The 18,211-nt window shown below is 43.3% G+C and overlaps 1 long non-coding RNA gene across 1 annotated transcript in view; it reads right to left on the bottom strand.

The window, feature by feature from the left end:
* LOC143342535 (uncharacterized) overlaps window positions 1–18,211 on the bottom strand; it is a 41,646-nt gene that overhangs the window by 22,577 nt on the left and 858 nt on the right. The window contains exon 2 of the long non-coding RNA XR_013079818.1: window positions 684–799. This is a non-coding gene — a long non-coding RNA (uncharacterized LOC143342535). The remainder of the gene's footprint in view (window positions 1–683; window positions 800–18,211) is intronic.

Genomic DNA, 18,211 nt, shown 5'->3' with positions numbered 1-18,211 from the left:
TCTAGGGGATCTGTCGAAGATTCAACGATCGTTGAACGTTCGTCGGTTCTTTGAGGTCAAATTGAAAATGGCGTTCGTCGGGGAGAGTAGCAAACGAACCTCGAAATTGAAATGTAACGTTGAAGATGTCGTCCGTTTAGGAGGCCAGGGCGGAGAACGAGAGCTCGAGACTGTTTTTTGTCGAAATGTTCGGCAATCTTTTGCGGTGGCCCTCGGGAGCCAATAATAGAGCAATAAAAACGCGCATCGGACCGCTGCAGCGTGTTTCAAAGCGACGGTAATGGGGCTTGAAAGCTCACGGGCTAGGAAAAGGAAATAGAAGGAGAAAGGGGTGATGGCGCGAGGGTAAAAAAAAAAAAAAATTGTACTGGAGACGAGAGACATTCGTCTTCGAAGGCGTTCAACCGTTTGATAGCGGAACCACCCAGCGTCGACACGCTCGCAGCGACGGAGGAAATCGGCTGCAACCGTCGGAAGCGTTTTCAAAGTGACGACCGTAGGAACTCGGATTTCTACGCGTCGGAACGGAACCTACGCAAACAGCCACGTCGAAGTATCTTTCGTAGATGCGTGAAAACGGAAGCTCTTACATCGAAAAAATACTTCGAAACAATGCTGGTGAACTTGTTTATCGTGAAAGCGTAGAGAAAACATGAGGCTTGGTTTCTCGATCGTTTACTTACCGAGGGAGGGTCACCCGGGCGACGACATTTTCCTGTTCCGCTAAAATCGGTGGGCGGATCCGTGAGCAGGAGTCGCTTCCGCTGGTCGTCAACGCTTAACAGCGTCCCCCCAACGACTAAAACAGACCGTAAAATTGTTAATTACACGGCGTTACAGCAGTCTTGCGCGTACAAACAAAAAAAGGGGGAACGAGTGCCTGTTAACACACGTTCACTGTCCGGTTTCTCAGCGGCGTATCCAATGGCACGGTGATATGACCCGTATACGGAGCATGGACAGTGAACGTGTGATAATTTATTAAGATGTTACTGATTCGGTGTCTGTTCGAGACCATTCCTGAACGCGGGTTAATTACAAAGGTGTCGGTTGTGTTTGTCGCGGCGACATTAAGAGCATTACACTGTTGCAGAGATATAATTAAATTACATGGAATCGTCCTGTGCATATTTCGTTGTGAAATTGGTATGAAACGATGTCGCGTCGACAGACAACCCAACTGCAACGGGTGCGGCGACATTTAAGAGAAACTCGATTAGGGTGCTGCAGAAAATATTGCATATCTACAACACTGTAATTTATAAATGAAATTGTCTACTACCATTCCTCTCCAATATTAATTTTATGTTACAGTTTAATGCCTGTTAATAATTACTCTTGCGTATCGATATAACAAAAAGAAAAACACAGACGCTCGTATTATTTATTTTTGTTTCGCGAACCGTTTGGTAATATTATTAATATCTTTATCGGTCGAGATCGCAGCCAGTGAGCAAACCTAATCACGGATGATTAACCGAGCCGCTGGTAATTAACGTCCGTTAAATTTCGAAATCGGCTTCTGACGGCTGAAGACCCTCGAGACGCAGGGATCGGAGCGTGGGTGTGCTCGGGAAGACCCCACATCAGGCCCTCGGAAGGCGTCAGACCTGTCGACGGTGGGTGGATGCGTTCCCGAAGACGAACGGCTTTTTTACGTGACGCCAGACGTTCCATGCGCCTCGTCAAGATGTCAACGACTTGACCGATGGATCGACCGAACGATTCTCGAAACGCCGTCTGGATCACGCTTTCGCATTGAGCCCGCGTGATCGATCGAGAAGCTTCGTGATCGGGGCAACGGGGTATCCAGTGTCTTCTACGTGCCTATCCGATATTTTCGGAAATTTACGGCCACCGTGTGGGCGCTAAATACCTGAATAATTTAGCTTCGTTCGTGGAGTCGACAACGATAAACTAATCGAGCGCAAGTTTAGCAGCTCGAAAACGTTTCCCCGGGACAATTAAGAAAATATATTCAAAGACTGTTATTTTATAGACCATTTTACTCGCATTACTTCAGTTATTAGAGATGGTTTCCACGTTGCAGTTCGCAACGAATGATGTAACCAGCCAATCTCCCCAAAGACGTAGCAAGTTGGAAAATAGCAAACGATCGTTACAGCGATAAGAGACACGCGCGAAGAGAGATATTTCTAGGCAGGGTTCCCAGAAGCCTCATTCTTTTCGACCAAGAAAGGAGGGAGTCCAAAGAATCCCGCGGAACAGGTCAACCGGCAAGATACCAACCAATCATCGCCGTTAATCGAATCAGTGGACATTCTTCCCTCGTAAGATCGCATTGTTTACGCGACGTGGCCGTGTCACCTCGTCTCGGAATGAGATCGCATAAATAGCCCTCCGTAGGCCTCTTCCTCGACGCTAGTCATCCGGGAGAGGCTCATTGTGAGCCACATCCGAGCTTCTTTCTCTTTCGCCCTTCGCGTTTCTCGTCCCCGTCCGGCGTTCGAGCCAGGAATCTCAACGGTGTGTGTCACTGTTGTGACGCAGCAACACGGGGACTCGATCAGGGGGAGAGAAACGGGCCCAGGGCCCCGCTCATTGTGCGCTCGAAAAATGACCACACGGATTTTTCTCTCGGTTCCATTGAGCCTGGAGTGGCTCGAGAGACTCGAGTCACTTCTCTCTCTTCTCTGCACCCGTTCCTCGGACCCCGTCGGTTCATTCATAATACCATCCTCGAGTGGACGTGGAGGCTCGAGGCTGACCGGATGGTATTTCGTTTTTTGACAGCCGTAGAGCTCCGATCCTTCGTTCGAATTACGAGTGCCGCTGATATTCTGCCCCGCGGACGAGCGTGCCCGGGAGCTCGGGGTATTTTGCTTATAGTATAAATAAATCGGACGATCCCGATAGACGGTGGCCCCCGTGAGTCGTCGAATCGTCGAGTTTTCGGCGGACGAGTCTGCCCCCCCCCCCCCCCCCCTACCATTTACGGTCCCCATTTTTCATCGAAAATTCCAATTCGACGCGACACCTGATTCGAGGATACCTGCAACCGTCAAATATATCGCTTTCTCGGTCAACAACGGGTACCAGTCGAGCGTCCGTGACATTCTTAACACCGAATCGAGTGCCACGCGAGGTAGCAAATATTTGAGGAAAGACGAATTCCAATGGAATCCTTGCATCTACGCGGGCATCACTCGTGGCGTTCAGGTGTTGGTGAAATTGCAAACTTCACTGTCTTAACTTTGGGCGATTTACAAACGATCATAACTCCTACGATAGTGAATGTATTTCATTGAAATTTATTTGTGTAGTAGAGCTCGTGGTTAGCTACATAAAAGTATTATACAACATTTCCGTAGAACGTCAAACAAGCTTATTAAAATTGAAAAACTAATTCTTAGGCGTAGAAATTTTTCGACAAGATTAAAAAATTTCAAATCACTCTAAAAAAATTATTTTTAATTGTGGGGGTCAATTACAATCATTTTTGGTGAATAAACGTACCCTCGAAATCCTACGCATTTTCGAGAAAAAAATTCGAATAGATGTCCAAATTTTTCGACAAATACAAAAGATTTCAAATCGACCTGAAAAAATTATTTTCGACTGTGGGGGTCAATTACAATCATTTTTGGTGAATATACGGACCCCCGAAATCCTACGCAATTTCGAGAAAAAAATTCTAATAAGCGCAGAAATTTTTCAACGAAATTAAACAATTTCAAATCGTTTTGGAAAAATTATTTTCGACTGTGGGGGTCAATTACAATCATTTTTGGTGAATAGACATACCCCTGAAATCCTACGCATTTTCGAGAAAAAAATTCGAGTAAACGCAGAAATTTTTCGGCGAAATTAAAAAATTTCAAATCACTTTAAAAAAATTATTTTTAATTGTGGGGGTCAATTACAATCATTTTTGGTGAATAAACGTACCCTCGAAATCCTACGCATTTTCGAGAAAAAAATTCGAATAGATGTCCAAATTTTTCGACAAATACAAAAGATTTCAAATCGACCTGAAAAAATTATTTTCGACTGTGGGGGTCAATTACAATCATTTTTGGTGAATATACGGACCCCCGAAATCCTACGCAATTTCGAGAAAAAAATTCTAATAAGCGCAGAAATTTTTCAACGAAATTAAACAATTTCAAATCGTTTTGGAAAAATTATTTTCGACTGTGGGGGTCAATTACAATCATTTTTGGTGAATAGACATACCCCTGAAATCCTACGCATTTTCGAGAAAAAAATTCGAGTAAACGCAGAAATTTTTCGGCGAAATTAAAAAATTTCAAATCACTCTAAAAAAATTATTTTTAATTGTGGGGGTCAATTACAATCATTTTTGGTGAATAAACGTACCCTCGAAATCCTACGCATTTTCGAGAAAAAAATTCGAATAGGTGCCCAAATTTTTCGACGAATACAAAAGATTTCAAATCGACCTGAAAAAATTATTTTCGACTGTGGGGGTCAATTACAATCATTTTTGGTGAATAGACATACCCCTGAAATCCTACGCATTTTCGAGAAAAAAATTCGAGTAAACGCAGAAATTTTTCGACAAAATTAAAAAATTTCAAATCGTTCTGGAAAAATTATTTTTAATTGTGGGGGTCAATTACAATCATTTTTGGTGAATATACGGACCCCCGAAATCCTATGCATTTTCGAGAAAAAAATTCTAATAAGCGCAGAAATTTTTCAACGAAATTAAACAATTTCAAATCATTTTGGAAAAATTATTCTCAATTGGGGGAGTCAATTACAATCATTTTTGGTGAATAGACATACCCCTGAAATCCTACGCATTTTCGAGAAAAAAATTCGAGTAAACGCAGAAATTTTTCGACGAAATTAAAAAATTTCAAATCGTTCTGGAAAAATTATTTTCAATTGGAGGGGTCAATTATAATCAATTTTGATGAATACATATACCCCCGAAATCCTACGCACTTTCGAGAAAAAAATTCTTTTCCGAAAATATGTCGTAAGGCCAGAAATGTTTCGAGTTTAAGAAAAGTTGATTTGTTAATTGCGTTACGCTTTTTGACACGTTTCTAGGAATCTGTGGAGATGACTCTGCGAACAACATGGATGGTAGGGGTGGCGAACGTTAGCGAGAAGCCACTATGTGTCCACATAATCGATCGAAACGTTGCTGAATTAAAGAAAACCCGAAAAGACGCGTCCCGTTGACTGGTAAAACGATTTCGCGATAGTTGGATGCACGGTAGCCGACTTTTATTTTTGTTTGCCCGTTTCTAACTAGACGGCTTGGCACCTAGCGCGGTGCCATCATCGTGCCGGCGGGCAACTATTATTCTTCCGGTCGATTCGTCGATCGCCGGAGCGTTTTATCGTTGATTTATCTCTTGTTTGCTTTCTCTGTTCCCGCGCGGATACACGGCAAACGACCGATTTATGGACGCCCGATGGACGCCGAGGACTCGTCGCTGCGTCTTCGGCGCGGCGAGGAACCAGGACGCGTCGGCCCTCGGCAATCCTTCTATTCTCAGAGTCGTTTGTCGATCGATCGTGGAAAGAATATCCTAAAATATGCAGCGACTAAAATGGTGCATCTTCTAACGATTTATTTCGTGATACGACGACCGTGTGTAACAGGAAGTCATACTAAGCCTGCTAGACAAGGATTAAATAAACAAACGTTACAACGAACGAGAAATTGATATTTTTTCAATTTCTCTTACCTTAAATTCGTCTCCAACGAGCCGTTCAAAGATGGCGTATCAAATTATGCCCTAATTGGAATTCATAAGACTAGGTTTGACGGTTCCCCTCGGAACTTAGTACGCTGAAACGCCTAACCGCACGGTCTACGAATTCTGACTCGTTTCTGGAAGTAAGTTCACGCGAACGGGGGAGGAAGACGAGACGAGAAAGGCGGAGGAACGAAAGGAAGCTAGAAGGAGGAGAGGCTCGTTCTGTGTTGACTTTGGCTCGAGGCCCCGCTTAGGTGGCAGTACGGATGGAAATATCGGCCGCTAAAATAATTCGACGACAAAGAACGGCGATCCAACGACAGGTCGGCAGCCGGGTATCTCCGATTGGCGGGCTTTTTAAACCGCGCGTCTCGGAAATAGTCCGTTGGAGATTTTCGGTTTCGCGCGCGGCGTTGTTAACGATGAAAGGCCTCTGTTTTATGGGCCGCGGTTCGATCGGAATGTACGTTGTCCGAGCATACGAGTAACAGAGTGCTCTGCAAAATGAAAGTTTAACGGGGCCTGTGCACTGATGCATGCAAATGCTACCGTTTCTTTGAAACGACAATTTGCATTTGTAGTTCGTTGCATCAGTGCTTAATATTTTTATCGAAAACCGTTGTTTCTTTTACGAATTCCGTAGCCAAACGTGTGGAAGTCAACTCGACTAAATTACGATTGGAAATTTGAAGATACTTTCTAGGTCGTAACCGTACGAAAGAAAATGATCACCGCAAGGTTCAACAAATAATCTTCACCGAGTAATCTCTGTGGAACTTGCGTAAAGTTTCGGTTGGAAAGGAGGGGGCGTGAAAAGCTCGAAGAAAAGAGGAACGAAAGGACAACGCTGGGATTGTAAGGACGTGGGAAAGCTGGTGGACAACGGGTCACGGGGAGATGCCCGTGACCATTCACCTGTCAACCATCTTCCTCCTCTTTTTGGGTCTTCGTGTTCCTCGTCGCGGTACGCGTCGCGGTGGCATCGACTCTGCTCACGTAGTCGCGCCTACCAAAACATCCTCGACGATCCTCCATTTGACTCGCCATTCATCGCCGGCGAAACAGCTTAATATAATCCTATTTAAGGAGCTGCCATTGTGAACTGTACCCGCCGCGGCGGTACGTGACCGAAATTATTTACTCGTTTATTAGATGTGTCGACGACCGATTGGCAGCCTTCGACGGGGATCTTTGACGTTTCGGACCCCGGAGCCCATTGTCGAAGGTGGGTCCAACTCGAGAGGTGTGGGGGGCCTGATCGTCGAAGAGTGTGTGTTCATTTAGCGAAAATTATTTCTTCTTGCTCGAATTCGACTTAAAAAATGTGAAGGAAAAGTCCAAGCCACGGAGGACTCCTAACTTAAAAATGTGAAACTATTACGTTGAAATATGGTATTTTCTTTTTTTTTTTTCTTTCATTAACGACAGCTAAGCGTCTCTCAGGCTTATGTGTCCCTTTGGTTGGTACATTGACTATACCTTTTTGTTTTTATTATTTTAATAATTGCACTTATAAATGTACAGACCTTGAGTATTAGCCTACCTAACCTAGTCAGTCTTAGATTATTTGTACTTATTTTACTACTAATGTCTAGATTATAATAACAGTCTATGGTGGAGTAGGGAACGCATCAATGATAAGGAGCGCCTTAATGTTGGGTTGTTGCAGATATGTCTGAATACGGTGAGGTGGTTTCCAGGTCTCTTATCATGCTTTCCCTCTGCTCTTTCATCGGGTTGGAATATGGAAATCATAGACAATAGACATTGCACTGGTGCCATCTAGGCTTTATAAAAGTGCAGTGGACGTTATCAATCTCTCTGTACGTCTTTGTACATAAAGTCTTGCGAAATACAATTGTGATTTCATTATAATTTCACCAACCAGCATATTAATACAATCCCAGTATATCTATTGTACGACTTTTGATAATGTTCAGAGATTGACAATGTTTCAACAATATGTCCTAATCTTAAATGCAAACTAATGGCTTTTGAGTAGTGTGTTCTTCATACTTATTGCTATTTTTTTATTTTAGAACATCGCGTAACCATCTGACTTTTGGGCAAAAATTAATGCCACAGATTCCGTGGAACGCAACCAGAAAGGTGTAAGGTTATCGAAAATTAGAATTATAATTGTTCGAGGTAAACGCGATTCGAGCGAAAAGGAAAATCGTTGGAGGTTCGCCGCAGTCATCCCGCGGAGATTAACCCGGAATTAATTTCATCCTCGTCTTGTTTCTGGTACGCTCCGAGAAACTCGACGCTAGTAGAAAATTTATACGAGATTCGAGGAGTTTCAAACTCACGCGAGGATGAACACCGTCCGCTCTGACGGTCTGGAAACCACCGGGATCACGAATCTCGTGGAAATCTTGTTTTCTGTGATGACATCTCGTATACGCGCGCATGTGCCATACGCGAGCATATTTTAGATCATACACAGCTATATCCAGTCACGCGGCGTTATTTGTCGTCGAACAGTTCGAAAGAAAATTCACGATAAAAATAAAAAAGGAAACCAATCGTTAAACGTATCCCATCGCTGCGTTTACAATGGTTTTACATACAGAGTCCACTATCCAAAATGCAACAATAACACAGAAAAGGGATGATGGTCCAAACGACACTCCTTTCAAAAAAAGAAAAAATCAAGTAAATGTTCCCAAACTTTCCTCCCTCATCGGTCGAAATGTGGAGATTTAACCCCTTGCCATGACGAGTTTGACTCGTTACAAGTTTTTGATGACATCTTTCACAATCATGAGACTATTTACTCATCAAGTCTCATCTATTAAAATCAACATATTTTTACATTCACGAAGTATTCGTAAAACAAATCTATTCTTAAAATTAAATAGTACACGTTTGAAAAATTATTTGAAATTAAATCGCACGTTAAAAATTACAAGAACCAAGGAATATTTATAAATCCTCCCACCAACCAAAATATCTCTATTTCTATTTGGAATTGTTAGGGGGTGGAATTTTCGAATCCTCGGATTTTTGTCAACCCCTTTGATCTATTCTGGATACGTCACTGTCTTTGTACGCGTTGAATTTTTGGTGAAAAATGGTGGACAGCGAAAGGAAAAGGACCGAGGAGCAATTTATCGGTCACTCGGCGTCTCTTCGGTGTAACCTTTGTCTTTAATTCCCGGCATCCGGTTCCGGTCCTTATCTTACGTTACACATGTAACCTTCTGCGCTATTTGGCCCATTGTTGGCCACATGTGCCTCGTCTCAAGAGGTTTGCTTACGTTGGCCCACCTAACATAGCAAAGCTATGCCCAGACTCGAGTGTAAACTCAGCCGACAGACCGATCCTGGAATTCGATTGCATCTAATCGTTTCTCTGGCAACGATATGACTCTATTTAAGTAACTCCGATAAATTTCACAGCGCGAGGAACTGGTGTCGATTTTTACCGGGTCGATATATTTACAGGCGAAACGATCGATCGAAGCTTCGAGACTTCAATCTTCACGAAAATTCGATATCCTCGAACTTTGGTACGTCAAACTTCATTCGCGAAAAAAAAATGAATTCTAATTTACGAAGGGATTTACAAACGAAACGGAAACCGGATGTTAGTTTACGAATTAATTTTATTACAAGTTCGCGGCTCGAGACACTCTAATTCACTTTTCGGACCGTCGAACCCTAATTTCTACGATTCCCGGGTCCGACAGTCGGATCTCTGTTCGAATATCGGGTTATACGAGTGGTCGTCGTGTGCAACGTCGAATCCTGTAACGGTATTCGTGTGTGTTTCTAGGACAACGATGGCATTGTGTACGGAAAAATGTCGGGCAACACACGCGCCGGAATTTAACGAGTGGGTGTTTTCTACGGTGAAATTTCAGTTGATTTATATTAATTTTTATAATCGACGTTGATTTTTAAAAGAATTTTTAGAGAAGGAATCGAAAGCCTCTTCGCAACGTCCGCGCTTCCGGTCACGGTGCACAGAAGCTGCGGTCAGGTCGGGTGCACCGAGACTTTTGCAGGATTAACAGAAGACTTTCCCGGCTTCGTGGACGCCAGGAAGTGCTCGTGCGCCGGATTGGCCCACGGGATTAAAGGCGGAAGCGACGAGGCAGGTCCTGCGAGCAAGGTGACTCGCGAACGACCACCCGTCGTGGCCGTTTAAAGGATTATCCTCGGAGGTGCCATCGTGTCAAAACACCGGCCCTACGGAGAATGGCTTGACTTCGACGGACGCGATGGCCCGAAGGAGGATCGCCGATCGTCAGGCAGAAACCGTGTCAAAGGGTTTGCAGCTCCCGTGAATCTGTTAGGGTAGCATACCGTCCCGAAAACAGCTACGATAGTAATGGTAACGAAGACATTGCAACGAACAGTTAAAATTCGAAAGAAATCGCGTCATTCGTCGCTGACTATCGTAAACATTTGATCAATTTTGTGTATATGTTCGGCCACCCCTGGGGAAAAATTTTAATGGGAGATTCTAGAGGCCAAAATAAGACGAAAATTATGAATATCAATTTCTTGACTGAGGCTTCGTTAAAAAGTTAACAATTAAATTCAAAAATTTCAAATCGTTCTGGAAAAATTATTTTCAGTTGCAGGGGTCAATTATAATCATTTTTGGTCATTACACGTATCCCCGAAATCCTACCCACTCTCGAGAAAAAAATTCGAAAAGATGTGAAATTTTCCGACGAAAAAAAAAATTTCAAATCGTTCTGGAAAAATTATTTCCAGTTGCAGGGTTCAATTACAATCATTTTTTGTCATTACACGTATCCTCGAAATCCTACCCACTTTCTGGAAAAACATTCGAGAAGGTGTGAAATTTTTCGACGGAAAAACAAATTTCTCAAATCGTTCTGGAAAAATTATTTTCGGTTGTGGGGTTCAATTACAATCATTTTTTGTTATAACACATACCCCCGAATTCCTACTCAGTTTCGAGAAAAAAATTCCGTACCGAAAATCTAATCAGGTGCCTAAATTCGATGAAAAAAAAAATTTCAAATCGTTCTTGAAAAATTATTTTTGGTTGCAGGAGTCAATTAGAATCATTTTTGGTGAATAGACATACCCCCGAAATCCTACCCATTTTCTAGAAAAAAATTCGAGAAGTTGTGAAATATTTCGACGGAAAAAAAAAATTTCAAATCGTTCTGGAAAAATTATTTTCAGTTACGGGGGTCAATTACAATCATTTTTTATGGATAGACATACCCTCGAAATCCTGCTCATTTTCGAGAAAAAAATTCGGGTAGATACTGAAATTTTTCTGCAAAAACAAATTTCTCAAATCGTTCTTGAAAAATTATTTTTGTTTGCAGGGGTCAATTAGAATCATTTTTGGTGAATAGACATACCCCCGAAATCCTACCCATTTTCTAGAAAAAAATTCGAAAAGGTGTGAAATTTTTCGACGGAAAAAAAAAATTTCAAATCGTGATGGAAAAATTATTTTCAGTTACGGGGGTCAATTATAATCATATTTGATGGATAGACATACCCTCGAAATCCTGCGCATTTTCGAGAAAAAAATTCGGGTAGGTGCTGAAGTTTTTCTGCGAAAAACAAATTTCTCAAATCGTTCTGGAAAAATTATTTTCAGTTACGGGGGTCAATTACAATCATTTTTGATGGATAGACATAACCCCAAAATCCTGCGCATTTTCGAGAAAAAAATTCAAAACGGGCGGAACTTTAAACGTTAATAACTTTTTAACAATGCCTCCATCAACAAATTGATATTCTTGATTTTGGCCTCTAAAATCTCCCATTAAATTTTTCCTAGGTGTGACTAAACACCCTGTATAATGTTTGACCATTTCCAATGTACGAATATTATTTAAAAATTCGTATTTGGCGCCGATGCTTCAGCCGCCATTACTAATGATCTACGCAAGCAAACAAGAAGTCCCGTCCAAGTGGTTAAACATTTTTTCGATGTCTCGAATGCTCCGTTAACTGCAATCTACTTGTCACAATCGTTAGTTCGATTTCATACCTTTCGTTATATTTTGCTTCATCTTCGGACCCGCTATACTCCCGATACGCCATTCATTCACAACACAATGATCGCCTCAGTGTGTGTGTCCACGTGTGCGCGGACACGTCCTGTCAAATAACGGCGGCAGCATGGCTACCGAGCACGCATTGTGAACTGCTACCGAGACAAGGAGAAACTCCGCGCTGACAGTCAGCTCCATTAAGCCCCATTATGGCCACGGAGCGAAAGATACACACATTGTGCATCCGCCTTGCACCTTCGCCGGACCGAAGTTTCTATCGCGCGGCGACTCGTTAGGCCGAAACGACTGGCGTCGCTCGATGAACGATAACGAGTTCTGCTTCGTAACTCGGGATCGATCACGAGTATACGCCTTTGTTTAATTAAAAACAGACCTGCCACGACAACCGTGACGCCCCGACGGAGTGGAAAAGCTATCGATTCGTTATCATCCGATATATTTGTACATAAAATGCAATAAAATATTTTTACTTCGCGTTGGATACAGAATTTTTAAACATCGAACACGTTTAAAATAATTAACGAGCGTAAGACACACGCACGCGTCGGTGTCCCCAAAAAAGGCTATCTGCGAATGCTGTTTAGGTTGGACCTGACTCCACGGGAGCCAAAACATTTTCTTTCGGCGCGGATGAAGTCTACCGTCGATGCTTTGTTCGGTCACTAATGCTTTGTTTGCCGCCCATTGTTTGTTTACATAATCACCGCCATTGTTTTGCGTGCGAGTGCACCGCTGCGCCGGGATCAGGAGAAAAATGTCGCGCCACAGGACCGTGACAAACATCGTCTTCTGGTATTTCACACGTGCAACCTGGACCCTGAAGGGACACCGAAGCCCGAAAGGAAGCTGGCTTCGTATTAATTGCCGCTGCCTTTCGTCAGGCCGTTAATTAAGCGGTCACCGCCTACCCTGGCCGGCGGCACGGATTTTCTGGTGCCACGCTGTCTTGCGGCAAACAGTCCCGGAAAGACGATCCGTCTGCTTCGTTTTCAAGCCCAGACGGCCGTATGTCCGTTTCTCTAAAAATTGCCGTTGTCTTTCGACCGGGAAAACGGCCTTCAACACCTTCACTGCCAGATTAAAATCGTACAATATTCTGCAAAAATAGAATTTTTATTTGAAACCATTGTAAGCTACTTAACCTATAAGTTTCGATACTTATTTTCATAACCTTGTTACAATTCACAAATTCTATTCAAATTTATTTCCGTCAACGTCTTAAGTTGAGAATTAGTTTTTCTAGTATCATAATGGCAGTCAAAGTGTTAAAGCATCATGAAATAATTGCGTTGTACATCCGAGTTTGGCATGTTTGCTTCTGATGCATTGGCGAAGGTGGCAGCACCGCCGGGCATCGAGCATCGTGAATCGAAACTTATCAAATCTTGGGGAGAATCCCGAGACGATACTTTCGTGTATTCCGTCCCCGTCCGTCGGTTCAGATCGCGCGACGAGCATTCACGTTTTCATTCATAACGGACAGCAACGTCCAGCTCGTATCCTCGACAGGATTCCGAAAACGGTTCACTGTTTTCTCAGGCAGTCGGCAGGGCCTGCCCGATATTGGCGGCTCTCTGTTTTCTTAAGCAGCGGGCCCACTTCCTTATTGCCACGCCCGAGGAAAAAAAGAGAGGATAGACGGCTTTCGGTGCCACGCTGTCTGCCAAAGACGGCATTCTCCGACCACGATGGCGAGCGAAGTCCTCTCTAACCTCCATCGGAAGCTACGTCGAAAACTGTTGGAACTATTTAGGCTATCGAAGATGTTAGACTGATACTTGTAGATATACTTTAACTACACTATCTCACTGTTTAATAGTACGTCTGTATCGAGGTCGACGAGAGAAGGAATGCACAGAATATGCAATGCATACAATTAGGTAACCTATAACGAATTGCAACAGATGTCGCGATTACTAGCATTCGGCGGTCCCTACAGAAACCATAAAGAACGACTGGACGACGCTTACCATGCGAGAGGAAAGAATCTCAGACAAGATTAGGTGTTTCTTGTTCACTTTTGGACGATTTTAAAATGGATGCTTCCGTCTACTAGGTGTTTAGGTACATTCACCTTACGGTATCCTTGGTTTGTTCGTTACCCTTATAACGAGCGACACTTTTGCTCTCGTCAACCCTCCTCCCCGAGTCCTCCACTGTCCGTCGGGCCAATGGTGACGACGCGTTTCGTCTCCCCCTTGCGCCCGTAACCGCGGGCTCTGAACTTTCGCGAGCACGTTCGAGCCGCGATCGAAGAAAGGCGCAGGTCGACGAAGGAGAGGGTGGCTAGGCGGGGTGGAGTGCCGCCCTTCGGGAATGGAACGAGAGAATATCGACGCGGGGGGTGAGGGTTTCTTTGTTTTGTGTGAAAACAGCCGCGGGGGTGACGGACTGTGGCATCAAACCAAACTGAATATTGCGTTCACGCTTATGTCGCTTCCTCGTCCCTCCTGGACACGCTGATACGGAACCTACTTTCGACGCGTACCTGAACGGGGGAGGGGGCGGGACGCGGACATCGATCGACGAGTCTGATCTTCGCCCTCCGTCTTTTCTCCGCCGCCATTTACACCGACGAGAAAAATATTACAAAATTGTACGCTAGAAGTCATCGCTGAAGATTCAAAGACGATACTAAATGGGCTACGACAGAATAGGAGGGTAGGTTACTTTTCCCCCAAATAATCCCCCGTCGCTTTCTGCACTCCTCTTTTAAATTCCGTACTCGAGCACCGAGCGAAAGATTACTTATATTAAAAGTCCATGTGTTCAGTTTTGCTGATCCGTATCCCCTCATCCTGGAGACATTTATCATTTTCCACTCACGACCTCCGCCCATGTGCGTCGAAAGCTCGATAGAGTGGCGTCCTCGCGGCACGAGGAGCAAGGAGGGGGGCAAGAAAAAAGAAATTGAAAAGCGAGTGAAGAAACGTATCGAGACGTAAATCAGGCGGCAATTAAAATTAGCGAGGGGTTCACGCTAAACGGCCGGTTACATTTATCCGTTCGCGGCTCTTTGATGAGTTTTCCCGAGAACGCCTCGGTTACCTCGAACCTCTGTCGGTTTTTCGGCATTCGCAGCTCTCGAGGTTTACGCGTATCCGTTGTCGCTTCTCTTTGATGTCGTTCGCCATCGAGTCCCCCTTCCTTCTCCGCGTCCACCTCGACGTTTCGTCCCTCTCTCTCGCTCTACTTCCGTCTTCTTTGCGGATCTTTCGTACCTTCTCCGATTCTTTCTATTTCACGACGGACGTTTCTGTGTAATTCCGACAAATTTTCGTAGGAGATTTCTGGTAATTATATACACGAGGCTCCCCCCCCCTCTTCGATTTCACTCACCTTGGAATACATTGTCGGAGACATTATTAAATAAAATTCCATTCTTGTAACTGTAAAGTATCGTGCCGGTTGTAGGTTAGGTAGTCACGCATTTTTCGCGTCGGTTCCCGCGAACGGAAATTCCATGGCGTCGTTACCGCTACGAAAGTCAAGATTCGGAGTTTCCAGATCAGATTGGCGTTCCTCGACGAAGACGATTATCCGTCGGATCGACTGGTGGCGTTATTAGAGTTAAGCCGGTATAATCCCACGAATTTACGTGGGCCTGCGGTGCGCTTTCGAATCATCGTCCCACGGTTTCCACGTTTTCCCGCTGAGCGACTGGTGGCGTTGTTTGACATAGAATCCGTAATCCACAGGTTAATCTAGACCCATTTACGTGTTCATTTGGCCGGCGACCATCAATGGGCGACGCACGGTTGTCTCGACCGGTCCTTTCAGATCCGACTCGTACCCTTTCGTGCACGTATATCCGAAAGAAGGTTGGACGAAAAGGGCACGAGGTCGAAAGGAAAAGGACCTCGGTGGATCGCTGGCACGAAGGACCTCGGGGAGGCTCATCTTTGTCTCTCCCATTCTCTCAGTGTTTTAAGTCGTTCCAGATGGCCCCGGGTACGCGGTCCTCTCTCATGCCAACCACCTACAAGGGTGGGCCCCATTCTAAGCCGAAACAAATGTTCGTAGCGCGCTACGTCGAAACCAAATTTTCGAATGACGTTTGTTTTAGTCGATAACGTGCCAGCCGATAGATTTTATAGTACCAGGGACATTTTCCGGCCGCTTCGATCTGGAATATCCTAACCTTATCTTTCGATCTCGAGACGAGGCAATAATGTCTCCGTATTCGGGACGAATTCGTCGCCCAACGCGTACAAAAAGGCGACAGATGAGAAGGGGGACGTATCCTTTCGGGGGATAAAAGTGGCACAGGCTCGTCCCTTATTAAGTGGCGACGTTCTCAGCTCGAGTGCGAGAGAACGGGGAAAGGATTCGTAAGTGGCACGGTCGAAATCGAATATTTAGACTGGCCGTGACGTGTGTACTCGTACGTTTCCCATTTTATTGCCCCCTAACGTTAATTGTGACAGGTCCCGCAGACGTTCCGATTATTTTTTCACTACGACCTTCTTTGCATCCTTACCTACGGAATCGCCTTACCTCTTCCGAGCCAAACACTTGAAAACTATTTCGACGAAATTGTCCCTCGTACCGTGAACGCTCTCGTTCCCGATGGCACCGATTTTTCACCATTTTACGACTTTCGCCGAACCGTTGCGCGATAATCATCGACATCGCGCGGAGGAACGTCGAAATAGAAAACGAACCGACGAAGGATACGTTTAATGGCGGACGCGTCGTCGTGGAGGAATTAACGATGTCGTTTAGATTCGTTGGGCGATTGGCTGGGGCGGCGCAACGGTGAGATATTCGTACCAAAAAGTCGCCAAAAATTTTTTACTATCACTGATACTCGAACACGCGGAAAACAATGCAATATTATTTTCTTTTTGATTTATGAGCTCGTGAAATGGCATGCTTCGCCGAAGTTTGAAATATTTTATGGAACGCGACGTTTTTATAACACGTTGCCGACCGATTGAGGAAATCTACATCATTCGCCATGCTATTCGCCAAACATACATAGTGAATGTGTTTATACTAACTTTATGAAATCTACAGTCAAAGATAACAGAAATTAGGTAACAGTTTTCGAAGGATATATTTAAAAACACATACATACAGGGTGTTCGGCCACCCCTGGGAAAAATTTTAATGGGAGACTCTAGAAGCCAAAATAAGACGAAAATCAAGAATACTAATTTGTTGATTGAGGCTTCGTTAAAAAGTTATTAACATTTAAAGTTCCCGCCAGTACTGAATTTTTTTCTCGAAAATGCGCAGGATTTCGGGGGTATGTCTATCCACCAAAAATGATTGTAATTGACCCCCGCAACCGAAAATAATTTTTTCAAAACGATTTGAAATTTTTTTTTTCTGTCGAAAAATTTCACACCTTTTCGAATTTTTTTCTAAAAAGTGGGTAGGATTTCGAGAGTATGTCTAATGACCAAAAATGGTTATAATTGACCCCTGCAACCAAAAATAATTTTTCCAAAACAATTTGAAATTTTTTTTTTCTGTCGAAAAATTTCACACCTTTTCGAATTTTTTTCTAAAAAGTGGGTAGGATTTCGAGGGTATGTCTAATGACCAAAAATGATTGTAATTGACCCCTGCAACCGAAAATAATTTTTCCAAAACGATTTGAAATTTTTTTTTCCCGTCAAAAAATTTCACATCTTCTCGAATTTTTTTCTAAAAAGTGGGTAGGATTTCGAAGGTATGACTAATAACCAAAAATGATTGTAATTGACTCCCGCAACCGAAAATAATTTTTTCAGAACGATTTGAAATTTTTGAATTTAATTGTTAATAACTTTTTAAGGAAGCCTCCATCAACAAATTGGTATTCTTGATTTTCGTCTTATTTTGGCTTCTAGAATCTCTAGTCTTATGTGAATTCTTTCGAGCTATTTCGAGCCTTGATTACTTGAACAACGGTACTTGCAAAATTTTATTCAAATAATAAATAACTAACAATCTTTAGTTTCATTCGACCAGCAAGGAATAAACGTTTGTTTATCTTTTATTCGTTAATAGAAATTTCTGTGTAGTTAAAAATTGTTCACAACTCTATAAAACGTAAAAAAAGAGTCTTGGATTTCAGTTGAAGACACCCGAATGAAAAAGTAGGCCGAAAAGAGTCGATCGAAAGGTTATTTTAGCGAGTGAATTTGCAACTCGGCAACTAAAAAAATATTTTCGTCGACTCATTGTGTTTCTATTGATATGCAAATTGCACTGCACCGTTAGTGATCCCATCGTTAAGGTGAAAGTTACGTCTGATATAAATTTTATATCGAAAAGGAACGACTGTAATTCGTCCCGTTCGTGAAAGTGCAGAGAAAAAGAGAAAAAGCGAATAAGACCTGCTCCCATCTAACTAACCTACCTGTTGTACCAAGGTCACGCGGAAGATTCAATATTGATTCAGAAAATATACGAAATCAGTCAGTGAACAGGTTGGGACAGGGGGTTCGAGCGATGTTTTTATTTAGTCTGGGTTAGAAGAATTTAAAGATTCGG

This window comes from Colletes latitarsis, chromosome 6 (assembly GCF_051014445.1).
Source record: "Colletes latitarsis isolate SP2378_abdomen chromosome 6, iyColLati1, whole genome shotgun sequence".
NCBI lineage: Eukaryota > Metazoa > Arthropoda > Insecta > Hymenoptera > Colletidae > Colletes > Colletes latitarsis.
This window is presented reverse-complemented; position numbering and strand designations above follow the sequence as displayed.